The sequence below is a fragment of the Lactuca virosa genome, chromosome 5 (genome assembly GCF_052849685.1).
Source record: "Lactuca virosa cultivar CGN04683 chromosome 5, Lactuca_virosa_CGN04683_v6, whole genome shotgun sequence".
Lineage (NCBI taxonomy): Eukaryota > Viridiplantae > Streptophyta > Magnoliopsida > Asterales > Asteraceae > Lactuca > Lactuca virosa.
Genome location: NC_136430.1, coordinates 455,366,484 through 455,387,798, shown reverse-complemented (window position 1 = coordinate 455,387,798; position 21,315 = coordinate 455,366,484).

The following is a 21,315-nucleotide window of genomic DNA, read 5'->3' as shown; positions in this document are numbered from 1 at the left end:
AAGTTCAATTGGGACAAGAAATGAAACGGATAAAGGAACTTGTTATGTTAGCGGTATGTTTTGTATTATTTAACTCACCAAACGACATGTATGATATATGTTTTATTGTTGTCACATTTCCATAGCAGACACGAATCCATAATGCGAGTGATGATAGCAGCAAGAGGAACAAGGACTCTACATAGTTCTTCTGTATTATGTATATATTGTTGCATTTTCTATGGTTTATTAATGTAGCTTATACACCCGTTTATGTTTTTGGAAACAAAAATTCATATGATTTTGGGGTTTTTGATAACAGAAATATGATCATTATGTGTAATTGTTGGGTTTTGTGTACTATAACACTCCTATGGTGCACATACTGATGGGTTTTGAGCATTCTAACACTCCTATGGTGTACATGAAACCCTAGAAACCTTGGATCTATGTGTGACTAAGATACATGCAAATAATTGTTTTTCCAAGGTTCTTATCCCAACTAGCATGGCATGGGATACTTGAATCAAATAAAACTAGTAGAATTGCTTACCTTGTAGTAGTAGTTGATTGCTTGGAGTTTGAGAGCCTAGCACCAATAATGTGGATGCCTCAAATGGAAGTCACAAATCACCACAAACTTGGAAAATCGAGAGAATAGTTACAAACTTCTTGAAATCGGCCCTCTTGGTTTAATCACCACAACTCGTGTGATTTCAAGAACCAAAGCCTCCTTTATATAGTGTGGTGGATTAGGGTTACATTCATGTAAACCCTAATACCCATGTCTTTTCATTTCCATGAGATCCATGGGTTAAAGCTCCATGGAGTATCTATGGACTTTCCATGCAAGCCTAGCCCATTCCAAATAAGCATTAGCCCACACTATATAAATACAAGAGCTCATATTTAATTAGTCATACTTTTGATCTCTAAATTAATTCTAGATTAATTATAGATCAATACTAATTAAATAATATGATTTTATATTAATATATTAGGACTTATAATATATTAATAAATCATAACTTATACTATTTCTCAAACGATTATCCATAAATTGCTCGGGTGAAGTGCAGCCCAAATGGACCATGCCGGGTCGGGTCAAGTACATACCAAATATAGTTATGGACTTAGACACTATATCCAACAGTCTCCCACTTGGATAAGTCTAATAACTATAGTTGCAAGTATGACTTCAGGAACCGATCAGCAATCGTAGCTCTTTAAACTCTGTTGAACTATGAAGCGCCATTTTAGATAAGTGATCATATAATCCTCTGTTCTAGATATCAGCCGGACAAATACATGGAACATGGTCTTGCTTATTGTCCAGCATTTGTTTCCCGATTTCCGATTTGTTTGACATAGAACTTAACTGAACACATCAATTTAGTTCTGACCGGGCCCGGTACATAGGTCAAAACAAAATCATCGAGGGGCCCAGATATCGCTTCTAATCCTAGAAGGAACAGATAAACCTCGACTCATATGTTTGCTCTACTACTTGTTGAAGTACACACAAAAGCACGGTTTATAACATCGAGTTACCAATGCGTTTTCGTGCAATCAATGCATAACCAACTCATAGGCAACAAATCATATCTCTAGGTTTGAAGACTTATATGATATTACCGTCTCACGATCACTCGAGATAAATTCCATGAAGTGATACAAGTGAGCGTGGGTTGAATCCAATACTCAGAACTTATGAGCACTCATGAGTGTTGTAGCCCCGCTTTGTCTAACATCTTAGACCTCTACAAGCCAACCCATGACAGTCTTGATTCATATCTACTTCCAACATATGACCGACTGTGGAGAGTTTGAATAATATGATATAAACCATAACATAATTATTCTGGAAGTCAAAACATGCAAAAAGAAATAATAGTAAACGATTGACAAGAGATAGCAACACTTTACTCATAAATAACAGCTTTTATTTATCATCAAATGTCAATTACATTTTATAAATTTCAAGATTATCTAACTACTAAAACTAATATCATCCTTCAGCCCTATGCTCCGAGCATGCTGGAGATGCTTAGCTCGAGGCAGTCCCTTCGTGAGGGGATCTGCTGGGTTCTCATCCGATGATACCCTCTTTGCCACGAGGATTCCTTCTTCTATTCGATGTCTAATGAAGTGATATTTTCTGTCAATGTGTCTGGATCTCCCATGATCTCTTGGTTCCTTGGCTAAGGCAACCGCACTATTGCTGTCACAGAAAATCTCCATTGGCTCCTTTATAGCTGGTACAACTCCAAGGTCTCCGATGAAGTTCTTTAGCCATATAGCCTCCTTTGCTGCCTCGCTTGCTGCTATATACTCTGATTCACAAGTGGAATCAGCCACTGTCTCCTGCTTGGAACTTTTCCAAGTAATTGCCCCTCCGTTTAGAGTAAAGACCCAGCCCGACTGAGAGCGGAAATTATCCCTGTCAGTCTGAAAGCTAGCATCACTGTACCCTACAACTCTCAAGTCCTCACTGCCACCGAGGGTAAGGACCCAGTCCTTAGTCCTCCGTAGGTACTTGAGGATATTCTTTACCGCAGTCCAGTGTGCCTTGCCAGGGTTCCCTTGATACCTTCTAACCATGCTCAAAGCAAAGGCTACATCAGGTCGAGTACACGTCATGATCGATCCTACAGCTGAAGCATAAGGTATTCGACTTATTTCTGCTATCTCAGCCTCAGTACTAGGGCTTTGTGTCTTACTCAATCTGGCGTTACTCTGGATGGGTAACTCTCCTTTCTTGGAGTTATGCATGTTGAACCTTTTCAACACTTTGTCCACATAGGTGCTTTGACTAAGTCCAATTCGTCTTTTACTCCTGTTTCTCAAAATCCTTATCCCTAGGATATAGGCAGCTTCTCCATGGTCCTTCATAGCGAAACACTTCCCAAGCCAGGACTTTACTTCCTGCAGGGTTGGGATGTCATTTCCTATGAGTAGTATGTCATCCACATAGAGTACCAAAAAGCTGACTATACTCCCACTAGCCTTGATATAGACACAAGATTCATCTTCACTCCTTGAAAAGCCAAATTCTTTGATTTTCTCATCAAAGCAAAGATTCCATCTGCGAGGTGCCTGTTTTAATCCATAAATGGATTTCTCGAGCTTACACACTCTACTGGGGTACTCTGTACTGACAAAACCCTCTGGCTGAACCATGTAAACATCTTCAGCCAACTTTCCATTAAGGAAAGCGGTTTTGACATCCATTTGCCATATTTCATAATCATGAAATGCAGCAATGGCTAACAGAACCCTAATAGACTTAATCTTGGCCACTGGTGAAAAGGTTTCATCATAATCAACTCCCGGAGTTTGAGAATAACCCTTTGCAACCAGTTGTGCCTTATAAGTGTGTACATTACCATCCATGTCGGTCTTCTTCTTGAAGATCCATTTGCACCCAACTATCTTACGATCAGGTACATTGTCAACCAAGTTCCAAACTTGATTGTTATACATGGACTGTATCTCGCTATCCATAGCCTCTTTCCATTTAGCAGCCTCAGGGCCTGCCATGGCTTCCGTGTAGCTGTTAGGCTCATCCAGATTTACCAGTGTGTTATCACTGATAAGTGTCTCATCTTCTGCAGTAATATGAAAACCATAATAATGCTCAGGTGCATTCCTAACTCTGGTGGAACGCCTCAGAGGTATAGATTCTTCAGTCGGCTCAACAGGAGTTTCCTCCTCAGGTTGAGGGCTAGGGTTTGAGGTTCCTTCACCGCTTGACTCTTGAATTTCCTCAAGGTCAATTTGCCTCCCACTGTCTCCTTGGCTAATGAATTCTCTCTCTCGAAAGAATCCTCTTCTTGCTACAAAGACCAAATTATCACTGGGTCTGTAGAAGATGTAACCAAAGGATTTCTGTGGATAGCCGATGAAAATACACCTTTCGCTTCGGGGTTCGAGCTTATCGTGAGTCTCGCGTCTCACGAAAGCCTCGCAACCCCAAATCTTGATGTGGTCTAGATTGGGAACTTTTCCTGTCCACACTTCGTGAGGTGTTTTGGCAACCTTCTTTGTAGGGACTAGATTAAGGATATGAGCGGCAGTCTCTAAGGCATACCCCCAAAATGAGATTGGTAGCGAAGCTCGACTCATCATGGAACGAACCATGTCCAACAAGGTCCGATTGCGCCTCTCAGCTACACCATTCAACTGTGGTGTCCTAGGAGGTGTCAATTGTGAGACAATCCCACATTCCTTAAGATAGTCAAGGAACTCAGTACTAAGATGCTCACCACCTCGATCGGATCGAAGCATCTTAATGTTCCTGCCCAATTGATTCTCGACTTCCTGTTTAAACTCTTTAAACCTCTCAAAAGTCTCTGACTTATGCTTGATTAAGTAGACATATCCATATCTACTGTAATCATCAGTAAAAGTCAAATAATAACGATTAGCATCCCTTGTGGCATGTTTGAAGGGCCCATACACATCCGTGTGTATAAGATCCAACAAACCCAAGACTTAGAATGAGGTGAGTTATTAGACAATATAGTGTATATACCTGCATGGTTGGGTTTTACTTTCCCATCCTTCAAATTTTGCTGGTACTTTGGGCAGTTTCGCTTCCAGTGCGACTTTTCATGGCAATAGAAGCATTCATCCTCATTAGGGTTAGCAGAAGGAGTGACAAAACCTTTCTTGGTTTTGCTTGAAGAGGAGCCTTCAAGGGTCTTACCCTTGGTACCCTTAGAAGGGTTCTTTCTCTTCTTCCCTTTGCCATGCCCGATTGCCAAGACATTGGCCGCAGTTGGAGTAGGAGTAGGAGTAGTAACAACCGACTTACCCTTTAGACCACTTTCGGCGGTCTTCAAGAGTCCTTGAAGTTTGCTGAGGGTGACTTCTTCCTTGTTCATGTGATATGTCATGCGGAATTGATAATAACACGATGGCAAGGAGTGCAAAATGATGTCTATTGCTAACTCCTCAGGGAAGTTCACATTCAACTTCAGTAAACGATCCACATACCTTTGCATTTTCTGCATGTGGCCCGTGATGGGTTCACCATCCTTTATTCGGGTTGTTATCATGGAGGAGATTATTTCATATCGCTCTTAACGAGCACTTTGATGGTAGCGGTCCATCAAGTCCTGGTGCATCTCAAAAGGATAATAGTCCTCATAGGACTTTTGGAGCTCGGCTGTCATGGTGGCCATCATGATGCATGCCACTTTTGTAGCATCTCTTTCACGTACCTCATATTCAGCAAGCTCTTCAGGGGTAGCAGTTGGCTCGGGTACCTTCAGCTCCTTGTTGAGAACATATTCTTTGTTCTCATACCGAGTGACCATCCTGATGTTTCTGATCCAATCTGTAAAGTTAGACCCATCAAAGATGACTCTCCCACAAAGATTCATGAGAGAGAAGGAGCTAGTAGGGTTTGAGCCAGAAGCATTGTTATTGGAAGACATCTTGTAAAGAAGAGGGAATATATTAGATTAGATATAGAGATAGTCCTTAACAAAACACCCAAATGTAATATTAAGGCTAGGACCCAACACAATATTTTATAACTTAGAAGAGGGATGCCGTAATCTAAGCTATAAGATATTTGAAGGTAGGTGAATGACGATTCACTAATTTCCACCATGAAAAACGAAATATTTAATTAGGTTTTAATTGGTTTAGAAACTCCTAGATTCTTTGAGATTCATTAAACTTTCTTCAATGGCATGTTTCAATCTCGAGTGTGCCCTTCATGTTTTGTGACTGGGATGTCGAGGATCACAAAACAAGGTGTGAAGTAACCATGCAAATTACTTGGTACCCTTAATGTATTACCCCTCAATTGATGTGCCGGTTAACCACACACGCTCCATCGATACTATGATAAACATTAAGTCACCCTTTACCTACCTTGTTAAGTTCAAGTTAGTGTGTCGGTTAACCACACACGCTCCACTAACGACTTAAACAAAGTGTAAAGTGTAATTTCATGGATTAGCACCTTATTCACATTTTCCTAAAATAACTAAGATTGGGAATTCAATAAAGTTTAGTTACTTTAGTATTATCATTATACTTTTAATGAGAATTTATAAGTCCTTGTCCTACCCGTTCGGCTAACGACCCTCCACCGATCAAGGAAGCGGCGGGTGAGAGTGGACACCCATTAAGTTGCCATTTTATAGGCAACAACCTTATACCCTCCCTTATAGACCGGCTTCGTGAATGAGGCGTACTAGCGGTAAGACGACTTGATCTTATACATATATAAATATTATTAAACTTATAATATTATAAAGTATAAGGGTTGAATTTTAACTTTTAAAATTCTAGGGGTTGGAACTAAAGTTTTTAATATGACTTTACATGTTCCAAAACTTGAGGGCAAGTTTTGTAAACTTTCAAAACTTTTCATTTCTCATAACTTATGAGTTAATGGTTATTAAAAATGAAGACTCTTCATTTTTTGTAACCTATGTGTTCTTTTAATGGTTATTTATAAATGTGACTTTTGGTTATCCATAACATAAGAACTAGTTATGGACTCCATTAAAACACATAAAGATCAAGAATTAATCTAATCAATTATTAGCACATAATTTCTATGATCTTCTAAACTCATATGTTTATGAGTGTTCATATCAAAAATTTTCAAGAATCGTAAGTACATATACAAAACTTGAAATTTTGATACGAGCTTTTGAACAAAACTTCGATTTTTCAAGTTTTTTTTTTTTTTTTTTTTTGCATCAAGTATCAAATAAACAAACCAGGCTCTGATACCACTGATGAGTTTTGAGCATTCTAACACTCCTATGGTGTACATGCAACCCTAGAAACCTTGGATCTATGTTTGACTAAGATACATGCAAATAATTATTTTTCCAAGGTTCTTATCCTAACTAGCATGGCATGGGATACTTGAATCAAATAAAACTAGTAGAATTACTTACCTTGTAGTAGTAGTTGATTGCTTGGAGTTTGAGAGCCTAGCACCAATAATGTGGATGCCTCAAATGGAAGTCACAAATCACCACAAACTTGGAAAATTGAGAGAATAGTCACAAACTTCTTGAAATCGGCCCTCTTGGTTTAATCACCACAACTCGTGTGATTTCAAGAACCAAAGCCTCCTTTATATAGTGTGGTGGATTAGGGTTACATTCATGTAAACCCTAATACCCATGTCTTTTCATTTCCATGAGATCCATGGGTTAAAGCTCCATGGAGTATCCATGGACTTTCCATGCAAGCCTAGCCCATTCCAAATAAGCATTAGCTCACACTATATAAATACAAGAGCCCATATTTAATTAGTCATACTTTTGATCTCTAAATTAATTCTAGATTAATTATAGATCAATACTAATTAAATAATATGATTTTATATTAATATATTAGGACTTATAATATATTAATAAATCATAACTTATACTATTTCTCAAACGATTATCCATAGATTGTTCGGGTGAAGTGCAACCCAAATGGACCATGCCGGGTCGGGTCAAGTACATACCAAATATAGTTATGGACTTAGACACTATATCCAACACATACAACCCTAATAGATTTGGATCTAAGTTTTCTCTAATTAAACATGCAACAAAATTTCCAAAGCATGAAGCCTACAACTAGCATACGATTTGACATATAAATCATAAAAGTAAGTTAGAAGATTACCTCTTTGTTGTAGCTTGTAGGAATTGGTCTTTCAAGAGCCTAGCACCTCAAGTGTGATGCCTCAAATGGAATTATAACAAACCAAGAACGAGAGGAGGACTTTGAGAGAGAGGTTTGGAGACACAAAATCGTTTATGGATTCTAGGAACACATATAGTCCACGATTTTGGCTTTAGAGGAATACATATATAGTGTAGAATTCCAAGAGTCATAAGCAAACCCTAATTCTTACACTTAGGCTTATGATCCATAATTCATATGGAATAATATTTCATGGACTTTCACATAAGCTTCGTCCATCATGGATCAATAGCCCAAACCATATATATCACTGATTTACATAATCAGTCCCCATTAATTTAATTATTCTCTTTTGATCACTAAATTAATTCCAAATTAATTCTTCATCAATAATAATTAAATAATATGATTTCTCAATTAATATATTATACTTATAATATATTAATAAATCACAATAACCTCTTTCTCAAGTATCCATCCTATCAAATTGTTCCAGAGTGTTACAATCCAAATGGATCATGCTGTATCGGGTCAAGTACATACCAATTATAGTTATGGGGTTGGACACATAATCAAACAGTCTCCCACTTGGATAAATCTAATATAATAACTATAATCGCAAGTACGACTTCAAAACCCGATTGAAAATCGTAGCTCTCAAAAAGACCGTTGTCGAACTCTGATCTTATTCATAAAACGTCCTTAGATAAGGGATCATATATTCCTCCATTCTATATATCGTATGAACTGAGACATGGATTATAATCATTCTCTTTGTTTATGTATTGTTTCTTGATTTCCGGTTTATGACGACCGACTAATTGAACAAATTAATTTAGTCCAGGCTTGTCCAAGCGCATAGGGTTGTCATCACTAAATCATGGAGGGGCCCCCATATATCGTTTTTATCCCACATTGGGTAAAAGGAACGGATAAACTTCGACTCATATGTAGCATTCAGGATTTTCCAGGTATTATTATTGATCATCTTAGTAGAAGTATGGAATGGTTTGGTTTGGGCTTTGACCTTTGGGCTTTATTAGTGGGCTGAGGAAGCTTCGTACGCGGGGCGTACATTGCCATGTATGCCCAACGTACTCGTGAGAGTGAACCGCGGAGGCCATGCACGTATGCCCAGCGTACCAGGAGTACGCCCAACGTACGTGTGCAACTCCTTAAACCCTAAAATTTAGGGTTTACTCCCTATATAAAGAACATTACCCTTGTTTGTTCAGCCTCCCTTCACCCTTATACAGCCTCCACAAAAACCCTAGCCTACTTTTGTGTGTTCTTGTAATTTGGGAGCTATTTGAGAGTATTTTGGTGTAGTTTTGGTGCTTTGGAAGAGAAAGGAACTTGAAGAAGGAGCAAGGATCCACCAAGAGCTTGTAGATCCAGAAGATTAGCACCATTTCTGACTTATTTGAGGTATCAAGTTCCAACCTTGGCCATTATATTCTTAGATTTGTGTATGGGGTTGTTTAAGGTTACTTTTGGACTCCATTGTTGGGGATTCTTGCATCTTAATGATTTCAGACCATAATACCTGTCCTTTTGGGCTCTTAGAGGCACTAAGAGTCATAAAAATCGGACCTTGATGGTTAACCCACAACCATGCAAGTGTTAGTGGGTCATAAAGCTTGTTAAAAGGACCAAAATCATGTTTTGACCCCAACCATGCATGCAAGCACATAAAGTTCGTGACTTAATGGTTTAGGAGGTCTTAAAGGACCTGGATCTGCAGTTTGGACGTAAAGACTTAATGGAGTAAGTCATGAATGAAGTCCCAAAGAAGCTGGCCAGTACGCTGGGCGTACTCCTTGGTACGCCGCGCGTACTAGGTCAACTCCCTGTTTTGGTCAAGGCCAGCGTACGTTGGGCGTACGTGCCAAGTACGTCGTGCGTACGCATGCAGAATGGATGTTTTGGGCTTTTGGGCCTTAAGAGAATGAGCTTGGACTTTTGGGCCCCGTGGCCCACTATGAAGTATAAGTTTGGACTTGGGAATCTAGAATTAGAGTATTGGGTCTATTGGGCCATGATTGGACCCCTTTGGAATTATTATATTAGGACTTGGAACTTTTTGGGCCTATTTAGGGGTTAAGGCCCAATTCATAAATTGGGCTAGTAGTGGGCCCTTAAGGAGTCCTTGATAGGCCGTAGGAGAGCTAGGATCAATAGGCTAGAATTAGGACTTATGAATGTTCCAATTAAACCAAGGGGTAAAATGGTCATTTTACCCTAAGCAGTGTTATAGATTCTGATTGAGTATTATTATGATTAGATAGCCATGAGTCATCGGAGCAGCTGTTAGAGGTTACTTCCCGTGAGATTCGACACTCAACTTTACGAGGTGAGTTACCTTCCAGTAGAAGTGGGTCTACGACCACAATGCCGACCCACTAGTAGGAGTTGTTGCTAGATGATTGTCTTTGTGATAATTATCTAGGTCTTCTACTATCTGATATGCTTTATGTGAGATGATGCTCTGTTATATGTGTTAGTAGTAGTAGGGGGTGTAATAGTCCCCAGTAGTCTCTTGTGATAAAACCGACGGGTAAGTCAAGCACCCCATAATGGCTTGACCAGGGTAAGTCAAGCACCCCAGAATGGCTTGACCAGGGTAAGTCAAGCACCCCATAACAACTTGACATGGGTAGGTCGGGCACCCTAGAATTGCCTGGCAGTATGTATGATTGGTATGTGGTATGATGGGGGAACTCACTAAGCTTTGTGCTTACGGTTTTCAGTTTTGGTTTCAGGTACCTCTTCGTCGAAGGGGAAGGAGCCGGCACGGTAGCAGCGCATCGCACACACATGATTTCCGCATTTTGAGATCCATGGGATTGGTACTCTGACATTATTACTACTTTCTGTTATGATTTTAGAGACATGTGATGACTTGAAATGATGATGATGTTGTTTTTCAGTAAATGGTTTTATAAGTACTATAAATAAAAACGAAAATTTTTGATCTTGAAAATTGGGATGTTACAAGTTGGTATCAGAGCCTTGGTTTGAGGGATTCAGACACACCTTTGGGGGTGTCTGGACTCAAATCGAGGGATTGAAAGAATTTTACAAGAAAATCGTTTTCTAAAATTAAAATAAGAAGGTTTTGAAAAAGAACAAGGTGTGTGATGCGTGCGACCGGCCGAGCTCAAGTAAGTTTTCCCCAAGATACCTATACATGTTATGTTACGATATGATATGCTTATGAGAACTGCATTCTAGATTAGGGCTAGGGATCTAGGAATGATGCCTTGTATGCCTATTATATGTGTATGAGAACTACATGCTAGATTAGGGCTAAGGATCCAGGAAGATGCCTTATGTGCCTGTTATATGTGCCTATTGAATTACATGTTAGAACTGATTAGTCAATAATATGATTGTCGAATAGGACATGCTTGGTATGGTTACTCAATGCTCGAATGCTGCTTGCTTTGTGCTTTTAGGAGTTCTAATTATCTTTAACTAACTGGTAAACGAATACGTTAAGTTACATATTTCAAGGGTTAAATAATTTCAGAAGGTTAGGTCTAGCCCTATTTCACAGCTCTTGTTTGATTCCAACCGTTGTAGGGTAGGACCTCTCATTCGAAGAATTATCTGGTCTTAGTGATATGTAATGGTATTCGCAAGCTAGTTAGGTATGTTGGATTAATGTCTAAGTCCATAACTATAATTGGTAAGACTTGACCCGACCCGGCATGGTCCATTTGGGTTGCATGGCATCATGCATTTGGATAGACTATAATGAGAGAAATAACACTTAAGGTTGGTTAATATATTATAAGTTCTAATATATTAATAAGGTTATTTAATTAGTATTGATCAAGAATTAATTTGGAATTAATTAAGTGATCAAAAGGAGACTAATTAAATATATGGGTTGATTGTGTAAATCATTCATTCTTATATATGTGGGCTTGTGATCCAAGATTCCTTATGTTGGACTAAGTCCATGGGGTGACCCATGGATACTCCATGGAGGTTAAAATCCATGGAGCATAAGGAATGGGTAAAGTTATGAGTTACATGGTGTAACCCTAATAGCCATCATATAAAAGAATCACATGGCTCAAGAAATCGCACTAATGTGTGAGTGTGAGGGCTAGACGATTTCAAGGAGTGTTCAAGTTTCTCTCAAGTTATTCCAAGTGTATTTGGTGTTGTGTGAACCATTTGAGGTGTCACACTTGGGGCACTAGGCACTCAAGCTTCATGAAGACATTCTACATCAAAGAGGTATGTATTCTATCTTGTTATATTTATTATTTTGTATGCTAGATTAGGATAATACCTTGGATGTTCATAATTGTATGTATAATAGAGAAAACATAGATCCAAGGTATTTAGGGTTGCATGTACACTTAGGAGTGTTAGAATGCTCATAACCCATCAGTGGTATCAGAGCCAAGGCTTGTTTTCTTGTTATACTTGCAAAATTAGCTGAAAAATCGAATTGTATTAGTTTAAAAGTTATGCTAATTACTTGAAAAAAATTTGATGTGAATTATCTTTGTTCATATGAGTTTATTAGATTAATAGAAAAGTTAATTGATTATGTGTTTTCAATCCATTTTAATCTAAGAGTTGATTCTAAAATGTGTTTTTGTAACTTGTCCTCAAGTTATATGAAAAGTCACATTTAAGTTTCATAAAACTCATAAAAAGTTGGCAATGGTTACAAAAATGAAGAGTCTTGTTCTCATTAAATGGTTTTATGACTCCATAACTTGTCCTCAAGTTATGGAGGTTCAAGAGTCACTTCATTAAATGATAAAATGTGTAACCTTAATTAGTTCCATAAGTTACAAAAATAAAGAAAAGTTACATTCTTTTATTAGTTTAAAGTCTTCCATAACTTGTCCTCAAGTTATGAAACTTGAAGAGTTTTTTTTTAATTAAAACTACTTTAAACACATAAGTTATGGAACTAATTAGTTTTGAATATTTTCAAAACTTGCCCTCAAGTTTTGGAATTTGTAAAGTTTTCCCCATGAATACTTTAATTCCAAGTTAGCCCTTAGAATTTTAAAAGTTAAAATTCAACCCTTATACTTTATAGTATTATAAGTTAATAATAAATATATGTATAAGAGCAAGTCAGTCTTACCGTTAGTAGGCCTCATTCACGAAGCCGGTCTATAAGGGGGGTATAAGGTTACTGCCTATAAAATGGCAGTTTAATGGTTGTCCACTCTCACCCACCGCTTCCTTGACTGGTGGAGGGTCGTTAGCCGAACGGGTAGGACAAGGACTATAATTCTCCCTTCATTAAAAGTATTAATGATAAATACTAAGTAACTAAACTTTTTATAAATTCCCAATCTTAGTTACGTAGGAAAATGTGAATAAGGTGCTAATCCATGAAATTACACTGTGCACTTTGTTTAAACCGTTAGTGGAGCGTGTGTGGTTAACCGGCACACTAACCTGGATTTAACAAAGTAGGCAAAGGGTAACTTAATATTTATCATAGTATCGGTGGAGCTCGTGTGGTTAACCGGCACATCGATTGAGGGGTAAATATTAAGGGTACCAAGTATATTTGCATGGTTATTCACACCTTGTTTTGTGATCCTCGGCATCCCAGTCACAAAACCTGAAGGGCACACTCGAGATTGAAACATGTCATTGAAAAGTTCAATGAATCTCAAAAGATCTAGGAGTTTCAAATCCAATTAAAAACCTAATTACATTATTTCGTTTTTCATGGTGGAAATTGGTAAATCGTCATTTACCTACCTTCAACTATTTTATAACTCGGATTACGGCATCCCTCTTCCAGTTATAAATAGGTTGTTGGATCCTAGCCTTAATATTTCATATTGGGTGTTATATTAAGGACTTTAAATCAACTATCTTGAATATCTCCCAAAAGATGTCTAGTTCAGACATCTATGATCTTCCCAAATCTCTTGGAACTTTACTTCCTCCACCTCCTCCAATTATTCTCCCTAACCCACAAGTTCAAGGTCACTGAAGCCCTAATGGCAAGCAAGGTCTATGTGTGATCACATCTTAGAGATGAAGTTACATATTGACAAGCTGGGAGAGTTGGGTGTCAAAGTCTTGAGAAAGTTGGATGTTCAATCACTTTCTAAGTCACATAGTGAGTTCCTTTGGGACTACTATGAAACAGACTATGACATGAACCTTAATGATCATATCTATTTGCTTGGTGCTGCTGAATCAACAATGATTTGGAACGATAGTAAAGCAAATTTGATTAGAAGATCAACTTCCCAAAAACTTTATGGACAGTGACAATGGTGACACTGGAAATCCAGAAAAAGCATTCTCTTCCCAATGGAAAGGGATTGGCCATAGTCAACCCGGTTGACCAAATGGTAAGGAGAAAGGCTAAGTCTGAGATAGTCCCATTACCAAAGGTTCCATATGTTTATTTTGCCAAAGGAAGGGGCGTTGATTGCAAAGCTGCCAAGTTTACCTAAGGATGTTAAAGTCAATAAGTCTGACTCTACTTCAGGTAGAGCCCATTATCTAACTCTGTTAAGTTTCTATTCTAAGATCCTCATTACATGATGTGACTGGGTCACATGTTGATGTTTTAAGAATCAAAGAATAGAGAGAAAGCTTAAAGGAAGTATATGCTGATTCTGATCGCGTAGGTGGATTTCGATCGCATCAGAATTTTGAAGCTGTTACTTAGGAGTTATGATATATTGCTTAGGAATAGATAACAACAAGTTTTTCTGTATGCATTTGCACTATAAGGATAAGTTTTTTCCGCAAAGTTTTGAAATAAAATAAAAGTTTTTAATTTTATATTTATTTTAAATATCCTTACAAGTGGCATTTGTGAAAAATGGTTGTTTATATGATTCCATTAATAGCAATATTTGAAAAAAAAAAATGGACTTGATTCTTTCGTTTGTGGTAGTGTCATAATTTACCAAATAAGAAAAGATTCTCATTCCCAAGGCTTCAGTTGGATAGAAACTTGGAATCATGCAAGTTGAATAGTATGATGAATGAGAACTTTCAAGCATTGGAAAATTAAGACTTGTTCACATGGATGTGCGAGTCAAGTTAAGGACTAAAGGGATAGAGTACACATTCTTGTGCACTGGTCAAGTCCACCACAAAGCTCGTTAAGACTATTCGTCATGATTTACTAAATTTTAGTAAATATGGTTATACTTACAAGTTTAAGTATAATTCTGAAACATTGGAAAAGTCTCAATGTATAGCAGAACGAATGGGAAGAATCAAATTAGGCAGACAGATAAAAGTTTCTCAAATCTGAAAAGATGGGAGAGTACTTTAGTATCATGTTTATGATCATCTTAATGATTAAGATACCATATCACAATTGGTCCTCTAAAGTCATCTTAGTGCATTCTTATGACTAAGAAGAGGAGTCATGAATTGTTGAAATGGTTAAATCAAAAAGATGAGTCATACTTCGTTCCAAAACAATTCTTAGAGTCATATTCCAAGATTGTAACTTGAGTGACATATCTTAAAGAGGGTTTGTTAACACTAGTCAAATGTAAGAGTAAAAGGTTATCTACTCTTGTACATTTAAAATTGGTAAGTTGTGATGTTTTGGATAAAACAGAGACCAACTTAGGCCAATTGTGTAAAGTGTTAGTCTTGATAAAGAATCCGCACAATCTCTTGAATATTTGACAAGGGAGTCTTATATGTCAAGAGGACAGTGGGAGTCTTAAAGCTCTTGAAAGTTTCAAGACTTAATCAAGAATAAAACCTAAAGTCCTTCACTAGCACACGACTTGAGGTTTATAACCTATCGTGTTGAAATTTTTGTGCCTATTCAAGTTGGCTTTGCATAGGAGTTCTGAGAGTTCTCAATTGGTTGCACAACTACTTGGAAGCAATGGCAGGCACCTGAGCTGCCAAATGGCAAGAATTTAAGATTGCACAAGTTTAATCAATATGAGTTTGGATTTGTCACTAACCTTGTCTTGTGATTATGGTTTTGACAAATCCACATGGATAAGAACACATACACTATTAAATCTAAGTGTCATAAGGGTTCTCTCCGATTCATGAAAATGATGGTGAGGAAACACTTTCACTAAGTAGATTTTAGCTAGATAGCAATTATGATATTTGCATTCTCAAAGTCGTTAGTGGAGCGTGTGTGGTTTACCGGCACACTAACATGGACTTGTGAGAAGTGGCAAAGGTCTAAACAATTGAGACTATGATTACGACATCCCTTTTCATAGTTCTAAAATTGTTTAGACACACATGTGAGCTATCTAAGAGAGGTGTATGATTTTGATAAAGTTTTATCAAAACAATCTAGTATCAGAAATCTGAACTTTGGTAAGAAAGTCAGTTGATTTCTGAGTACATGTCAAAGCTAGTGGGAGCATAAGTGTTATGCTAATAATCATCATGTTAGTGGGAGCATGATAATTATGACAAAGGTTGCAAGTTAGCAATGTTAATTATAGAAAAAAAAAAGTTTCAATTCGTGAGGTTGCAGTGGTTGAAAAAGTTGTTTTGCTATAATTAAGGGAGATGAAATTATACTTCATTTCAATTCTAAAAGCTTAGATTGAGATTTTAATCGTATTTAATCAAGGATATATATATGAATTTCATGTTGGAATGGCTCAACATAAGGAAATTCTATATATGGGTCCATTATTTGCGTTCTAAAATTCGATTATGATTACGGCATCCCTTTTCATAATCTGAATTTTGAGAACTTGGCAAATTGAAATGGAAATATTATAGCAAAAGACTGGTTTAGTCTTTATGTGAGACATCATGAATCGTGTCCCATATGCTTCGGATATAGGATCGATTACATGTGATATATTCATCTACATGTGCTATATTCATCCTTTCTAAAATTTTCCAAATGCCTGGGGCATTATGAAGGGAAAAGGTCTAGAATTGGATATGACTAAAATGATTAAGCAATTGTCGAGGACAATCTAAGGTTTACCAAAGATTGGTTGCTCAAGGACAGTTGGAAGTATAATGTTAATTCTGGAAGGACCATATTGACATAATCTGTAAGGAGGCAACTCTTGTTCAGAAGTGATAGTCAAAATGGAATATGGAAATGTTTCAAAGTTAGAAATTATTCAATCTGTGTAAGATTAGGAAACTTAATGAAAGAAGGATGTTTCCAAGGAGCTGATCTCCTTTGGAATGCTCTGTAATGATTGTTGTCAAGTCTTTCTAACTTTGTGCATAATCATTAAGAGGATCAATGCATATAAGTTTAGAATCTAACAGATTTCAGTAAATGGCATGAATTTGGAATTCTTGCATTTGCAGTAAGGATTTGGGACTGTGAAAAGAGGATCATTGGAGTGATGTTCAATTGATCTATTTTACAAAGTAAAGATCATAGACAAACATAGTATGCATACTTGGTGTATGGCATGACTAGTGTTTAGAAAACATAGTGTACATGCTTGGAGCATGGGACAACTATTGTTTTAAATTCAAGTATAAAGTTGATAAAACCGAAACAATGAATAATGAGTAATAAGTATGGTGATAAATAAAAGTGTTTATTTATATTCATAGGGTTTGATACCATATTTGATTCATTTATTCTTGTGTTTCACTTTGCATGTTTTGACTTCCAGAATAACTAAGTCGCTCTTCCTGAATGATTAAGTTATTCAAACCATCCACAGTCGGTCATATGTTGGAAGTAGATATGAATCAAGACTGTCATGGGTTGGTTTGTAGAGGTCCAAGTTGGTGGACAAAGTGGTGCTACAACACTCATGAGTGCTCATAAGTGCTGAGTATTGGATTCAACCCGCGCTCATTTGAATTACTTCATGGATTTTATCACGAGTGATCATGAGACGATAATATCTTATATTCTTCAAACCTAGAGATATGAGTTGTTACTATGAGTTGGTTATACATTGATTGCACGAAAACGCATTGGTAACTCGATGTTATAAAACGTGCCTTTGTGTATGATTCAACAAGTAGTAGAACAAGCCATATGAGTCGAAGTTTATCCATTCCTTTTACCTTCGGGATAAAAGCGATATCTGTGGGCCCCTCGATGATTTAAAGATGATACATGTGAGTGCTTGGCTAAGCCAGGACTGATTTGATTTGTTCAATCAGTCAGTCATCATGAATCGGAAATCGGGAAACAACAAATGGACAGAGAGAATGATTGATAATCCATGTCTCAGTCCATATGATATCTAGAATGGAGGAATATATGATCCCTTATCTAATGGACAAGTCATTGACAAAGGTCAGAGTTCATCGACAAGGTCAGAGTTCGACAGAAGCTTTTGAGAGCTACGATTGCTGATCGGTTCCTGAAGTCATACGCAATAATAGTTTTAGACTTATCCAAGTGGGAGACTGTTGGATTAATGTCTAAGTCCATAACTATAATTGGTAAGACTTGACCCGACCCGGCATGGTCCATTTGGGTTGCATGGCATCATGCATTTGGATAGACTATAATGAGAGAAATAACACTTAAGGTTGGTTAATATATTATAAGTTCTAATATATTAATAAGGTTATTTAATTAGTATTGATCAAGAATTAATTTGGAATTAATTAAGTGATCAAAAGGAGACTAATTAAATATATGGGTTGATTGTGTAAATCATTCATTCTTATATATGTGGGCTTGTGATCCAAGATTCCTTATGTTGGACTAAGTCCATGGGGTGACCCATGGATACTCCATGGAGGTTAAAATCCATGGAGCATAAGGAATGGGTAAAGTTATGGGTTACATGGTGTAACCCTAATAGCCACCATATAAAAGAATCCCATGGCTCAAGAAATCGCACTAATGTGTGAGTGTGAGGGCTAGACGATTTCAAGGAGTGTTCAAGTTTCTCTCAAGTTATTCCAAGTGTATTTGGTGTTGTGTGAACCATTTGAGGTGTCATACTTGGGGCACTAGGCACTCAAGCTTCATGAAGACATTCTACATCAAAGAGGTATGTATTCTATCTTGTTATATTTATTATTTTGTATGCTAGATTAGGATAATACCTTGGATGTTCATAATTGTATGTATAATAGAGAAAACATAGATCCAAGGTATTTAGGGTTGCATGTACACTTAGGAGTGTTAGAATGGTCATAACCCAACAAGGTAAAGGTAGCAAGGATTCCTTATGCAACTGATGGCGAAGAGTATGTCGGAGAGTTACCCTAGGGTAAGCCTAGGATGAGATTAGTGCATTAAGCAATAGTCGTGAAAGGGACTTGGTGAAGTCAAGGCAATCCTTGAGGAAAGTACAGATAGATGTGGAAGGTAGTATGGGTCCGTACGACTGAAAGCAGAGGATCCGTACTCGATTCAAGGAGGGCCGAGATAGAACCAAGAAACTTGTAGTATGTGAGACCTCCTGAGGTTATGAGTGACCCTGACAATTATTTGTTTTGTTTCAGAATGGTGATGATTACGCGTCACGGGGGAGGATCAGGTTCAGGATCAGGTTCGGGATCAGGTGTCGAGCCAGTTGATGAGGGACTACGTGAGTTTATTGCTTCTGAGATCACTAGAGGCATCCTTGATTCGACCCCGGTGATTTTCAGGTCGATCAAGGAAGGGATCATTGAGTTGATGGAGGATCACCTCGGGGCGTTTAGGAGTGACTGGGCGGCTAGCCGGTCAGGGGCGCGCATACTGTCCTTTAAGGACTTCAGGGGATGCGGTGCGCCAGACTTCCATGGGGTGAAGGAACCCATTGTGGCCAGGAGATGGATTGCAGACATGGAGTCTGCCCAGTTGACAAGCTTCTACCCTGAGGGGTCGAAGGTTCGGTACGCTACAGGATGTCAGAGGGACAAAGCCATAGATTGGTGGGAGTCAGTTAGTGATTCTTTGGGAGCCCCAGCCATTGAGGTTGTGACTTGGTCGGACTTTGTGACCAGATTTAGGGCTGAGTTTGCGCCGGCTATGGAGCTTCAGTAGCTGGCAAGGGAGTTTCTTGATATGAGACAGACGACAGAGACGGTGGCGGAGATCACCGCCAAGTTCAGAGCGAGGGCTTTGCTGGTGCCCCAGTATGTAGGAGATGAGGATATGCGGAGGACCCGCTATCATGATATGTTGAGGGCTGATATCCGGGAGCATGTCAGCTACTCGGCATGCCCGACCCTGGATTCTATGATTGCCAGGGCAAGGGAGAGGGAGATCGATTTGGAGCACATCAGGAAGAGGAAGGCGGAGGAGGGACAGGTGACAGGGGTTTCGGGTAAGAAACCCAAGGGATTCGACTCTAGGTCGAAGGGCCAGCCGGGCCAAAGCCACTGCAGGAAATGCGACAGACCGCATGAGGGAGCTTGTAGATCGGGGTCATCGGGCTGCTATAAGTGCAGCAAGACTGGGCACTTGGGAACGGATTGTACTGCCCCTGCCCCCACATTTCAGACATCAGACCTGATTTGCTTTCGTTGCAATCTGAAGGGCCATAAAAAGGTCAACTACCCGAGGTTGACAGCAGCAGCAGCACCAGTGGCGGCACCAGCTCCAGCGACCCTACGAATTACTGATGGCCGGCAGGGCAAGTCAAAGACTCCAGCGGTGAGGAGTCGAGCCTTTCAGTTGACTACCGAGGAGGCACGCGCCGCACCCGCTGTAGTAACGGGTATGATTTCTTCTACCTAGATTTTATTATATGTTGTCTATGATATTTATGTGCCATGATATATGGTTTGTTTAGGATCGTTCCATGTGAACGACATTCCAGTTCAGGTGCTGTTCGATTCGGGTGCCACCCGATCATTTGTCTCTCTTGCACTTAGCAAGAAGTTCTCTGAGTCTGAGGGCATGTTGGATTTCCCGCTAGAGGTCGAGATTACTGACGACCAATCAGTTCGAGCATCAGAGGTCTTCAGAGATTGTGTGTTGAGGTTGTTCGAGGAGCGCTATTTGGTAGACTTGGTTCCCATACCATTGTGTGGGAACAAGGTTATCATCAGTATGGATTGGTTAAGCCCTAATGGGGCTGTGATTGACTGTGTTCATCAATTGGTACGTGTCAGGACCCCAAGTAGGGGAGAGCTGGTGATTCAGGGCGACATGTGACATCCCCAATTTCTCAGCCAGAAAAGACCGATTTGTTTATGCTTTGTTTTATAAATCAGAGTAATCTTTTAAAGAAAACGGTTGCGGAATTTGTTCCCAAACAATATATGATAAAACTATATCAAATCATTTCTCAAAGAGAATGTACTTTTCATTAAATAATAAAATCTTAGGATGTCATGTTCCGATACAGACCAAAAGCATAAACAATATAAAATAGTCCTTACAACAGTTATTTATAACTACTGATCTATAATCCAAAATCTCTCGTCATGTCAACCAACTTATGCTCTTGTGCCACTACCTGTGATACAAAGAAAACTGAGTGGGTCAAGCTTGGGAGCATGGTGAGCATATAGGTTTTCAACCCACAATAATATAATTATTATATTTAATCATCAAACAATCAATCCAATTACCCATCCCCATTATCTTCTTTATTTCTTAAGGTCTTACCCTAAGAATCCACTATCCTTCATTCATTCATTCCTAAGGATTGACCTAAGGAATTGGTACAAAGTCCATTGTTGCCCGAGGTTCATCTACACAGTACTAAATCCATAGCTACCAAGGTTCATCTACACAGTACTAAATCCATA